Here is a 4,507-nt window from a genome sequence, read left to right on the forward strand (position 1 = left end):
AGGTCTATGGTTGAACCCTGCCTCTAGCCCTCTACAGTTATGATAGGTCTATGGTTGAACCCTGCCTCTAGCCCTCTACAGTTATGACAGGTCTATGGTTGAACCCTGCCTCTAGCCCTCTACAGTTGACATGGTCTATGGTTGAACCCTGCCTCTAGCCCTCTACAGTTGACATGGTCTATGGTTGAACCCTGCCTCTAGCCCTCTACAGTTATGACAGGTCTATGGTTGAACCCTGCCTCTAGCCCTCTACAGTTGACATGGTCTATGGTTGAACCCTGCCTCTAGCCCTCTACAGTTGACATGGTCTATGGTTGAACCCTGCCTCTAGCCCTCTACAGTTGACATGGTCTATGGTTGAACCCTGCCTCTAGCCCTCTACAGTTATGATAGGTCTATGGTTGAACCCTGCCTCTAGCCCTCTACAGTTGACATGGTCTATGGTTTGAACCCTGCCTCTAGCCCTCTACAGTTGACATGGTCTATGGTTGAACCCTGCCTCTAGCCCTCTACAGTTATGATAGGTCTATGGTTGAACCCTGCCTCTAGCCCTCTACAGTTGACATGGTCTATGGTTGAACCCTGCCTCTAGCCCTCTACAGTTGACATGGTCTATGGTTGAACCCTGCCTCTAGCCCTCTACAGTTATGACAGGTCTATGGTTGAACCCTGCCTCTAGCCCTCTACAGTTATGACAGGTCTATGGTTGAACCCTGCCTCTAGCCCTCTACAGTTATACATAGGTCTATGGTTGAACCCTGCCTCTAGCCCTCTACAGTTATGACATGGTCTATGGTTGAACCCTGCCTCTAGCCCTCTACAGTTGACATGGTCTATGGTTGAACCCTGCCTCTAGCCCTCTACAGTTATGATAGGTCTATGGTTGAACCCTGCCTCTAGCCCTCTACAGTTATGACAGGTCTATGGTTGAACCCTGCCTCTAGCCCTCTACAGTTGACATGGGTCTATGGTTGAACCCTGCCTCTAGCCCTCTACAGTTTGACAGGTCTATGGTTGAACCCTGCCTCTAGCCCTCTACAGTTGACATGGTCTATGGTTGAACCCTGCCTCTAGCCCTCTACAGTTATGACAGGTCTATGGTTGAACCCTGCCTCTAGCCCTCTACAGTTGACATGGTCTATGGTTGAACCCTGCCTCTAGCCCTCTACAGTTGACATGGTCTATGGTTGAACCCTGCCTCTAGCCCTCTACAGTTATGATAGGTCTATGGTTGAACCCTGCCTCTAGCCCTCTACAGTTATGATAGGTCTATGGTTGAACCCTGCCTCTAGCCCTCTACAGTTGACATGGTCTATGGTTGAACCCTGCCTCTAGCCCTCTACAGTTGACATGGTCTATGGTTGAACCCTGCCTCTAGCCCTCTACAGTTATGATAGGTCTATGGTTGAACCCTGCCTCTAGCCCTCTACAGTTTGACATGGTCTATGGTTGAACCCTGCCTCTAGCCCTCTACAGTTTGACAGGTCTATGGTTGAACCCTGCCTCTAGCCCTCTACAGTTATGACAGGTCTATGGTTGAACCCTGCCTCTAGCCCTCTACAGTTATGACAGGTCTATGGTTGAACCCTGCCTCTAGCCCTCTACAGTTATGATGGTCTATGGTTGAACCCTGCCTCTAGCCCTCTACAGTTATGACATGGTCTATGGTTGAACCCTGCCTCTAGCCCTCTACAGTTGACATGGTCTATGGTTGAACCCTGCCTCTAGCCCTCTACAGTTATGATAGGTCTATGGTTGAACCCTGCCTCTAGCCCTCTACAGTTATGATAGGTCTATGGTTGAACCCTGCCTCTAGCCCTCTACAGTTGACATGGTCTATGGTTGAACCCTGCCTCTAGCCCTCTACAGTTATGATAGGTCTATGGTTGAACCCTGCCTCTAGCCCTCTACAGTTGACATGGTCTATGGTTGAACCCTGCCTCTAGCCCTCTACAGTTGACATGGTCTATGGTTGAACCCTGCCTCTAGCCCTCTACAGTTGACATGGTCTATGGTTGAACCCTGCCTCTAGCCCTCTACAGTTGACATGGTCTATGGTTGAACCCTGCCTCTAGCCCTCTACAGTTATGACAGGTCTATGGTTGAACCCTGCCTCTAGCCCTCTACAGTTGACATGGTCTATGGTTGAACCCTGCCTCTAGCCCTCTACAGTTATGACAGGTCTATGGTTGAACCCTGCCTCTAGCCCTCTACAGTTATGATAGGTCTATGGTTGAACCCTGCCTCTAGCCCTCTACAGTTATGACAGGTCTATGGTTGAACCCTGCCTCTAGCCCTCTACAGTTATGATAGGTCTATGGTTGAACCCTGCCTCTAGCCCTCTACAGTTGACATGGTCGATGGTTGAACCCTGCCTCTAGCCCTCTACAGTTGACATGGTCTATGGTTGAACCCTGCCTCTAGCCCTCTACAGTTATGACAGGTCTATGGTTGAACCCTGCCTCTAGCCCTCTACAGTTGACATGGTCTATGGTTGAACCCTGCCTCTAGCCCTCTACAGTTATGACAGGTCTATGGTTGAACCCTGCCTCTAGCCCTCTACAGTTGACATGGTCTATGGTTGGACCCTGCCTCTAGCCCTCTACAGTTATGACAGGTCTATGGTTGAACCCTGCCTCTAGCCCTCTACAGTTGACATGGTCTATGGTTGAACCCTGCCTCTAGCCCTCTACAGTTATGATAGGTCTATGGTTGAACCCTGCCTCTAGCCCTCTACAGTTTGACATGGTCTATGGTTGAACCCTGCCTCTAGCCCTCTACAGTTGACATGGTCTATGGTTGAACCCTGCCTCTAGCCCTCTACAGTTATGATAGGTCTATGGTTGAACCCTGCCTCTAGCCCTCTACAGTTGACATGGTCTATGGTTGAACCCTGCCTCTAGCCCTCTACAGTTGACATGGTCTATGGTTGAACCCTGCCTCTAGCCCTCTACAGTTATGACAGGTCTATGGTTGAACCCTGCCTCTAGCCCTCTACAGTTATGATAGGTCTATGGTTGAACCCTGCCTCTAGCCCTCTACAGTTATGACAGGTCTATGGTTGAACCCTGCCTCTAGCCCTCTACAGTTGACATGGTCTATGGTTGGACCCTGCCTCTAGCCCTCTACAGTGACATGGTCTATGGTTGAACCCTGCCTCTAGCCCTCTACAGTTATGATAGGTCTATGGTTGAACCCTGCCTCTAGCCCTCTACAGTTATGATAGGTCTATGGTTGAACCCTGCCTCTAGCCCTCTACAGTTTGACATGGTCTATGGTTGAACCCTGCCTCTAGCCCTCTACAGTTATGATAGGTCTATGGTTGAACCCTGCCTCTAGCCCTCTACAGTTGACATGGTCTATGGTTGAACCCTGCCTCTAGCCCTCTACAGTTGACATGGTCTATGGTTGAACCCTGCCTCTAGCCCTCTACAGTTGACATGGTCTATGGTTGAACCCTGCCTCTAGCCCTCTACAGTTGACATGGTCTATGGTTGAACCCTGCCTCTAGCCCTCTACAGTTATGACAGGTCTATGGTTGAACCCTGCCTCTAGCCCTCTACAGTTGACATGGTCTATGGTTGAACCCTGCCTCTAGCCCTCTACAGTTATGACAGGTCTATGGTTGAACCCTGCCTCTAGCCCTCTACAGTTGACATGGTCTATGGTTGGACCCTGCCTCTAGCCCTCTACAGTTATGACAGGTCTATGGTTGAACCCTGCCTCTAGCCCTCTACAGTTGACATGGTCTATGGTTGAACCCTGCCTCTAGCCCTCTACAGTTATGATAGGTCTATGGTTGAACCCTGCCTCTAGCCCTCTACAGTTGACATGGTCTATGGTTGAACCCTGCCTCTAGCCCTCTACAGTTATGATAGGTCTATGGTTGAACCCTGCCTCTAGCCCTCTACAGTTATGACAGGTCTATGGTTGAACCCTGCCTCTAGCCCTCTACAGTTATGATAGGTCTATGGTTGAACCCTGCCTCTAGCCCTCTACAGTTGACATGGTCTATGGTTGAACCCTGCCTCTAGCCCTCTACAGTTATGATAGGTCTATGGTTGAACCCTGCCTCTAGCCCTCTACAGTTGACATGGTCTATGGTTGAACCCTGCCTCTAGCCCTCTACAGTTGACATGGTCTATGGTTGAACCCTGCCTCTAGCCCTCTACAGTTGACATGGTCTATGGTTGAACCCTGCCTCTAGCCCTCTACAGTTATGATAGGTCTATGGTTGAACCCTGCCTCTAGCCCTCTACAGTTGACATGGTCTATGGTTGAACCCTGCCTCTAGCCCTCTACAGTTGACATGGTCTATGGTTGAACCCTGCCTCTAGCCCTCTACAGTTATGACAGGTCAGTTGAACCCTGACAGGTGACAGGTCTATGGTTGAACCCTGCCTCTAGCCCTCTACAGTTATGACAGGTCTATGGTTGAACCCTGCCTCTAGCCCTCTACAGTTATGATAGGTCTATGGTTGAACCCTGCCTCTAGCCCTCTACAGTT

Source organism: Oncorhynchus nerka, linkage group LG8 (assembly GCF_034236695.1).
Source record: "Oncorhynchus nerka isolate Pitt River linkage group LG8, Oner_Uvic_2.0, whole genome shotgun sequence".
Classification (NCBI taxonomy): Eukaryota; Metazoa; Chordata; class Actinopteri; order Salmoniformes; family Salmonidae; genus Oncorhynchus; species Oncorhynchus nerka.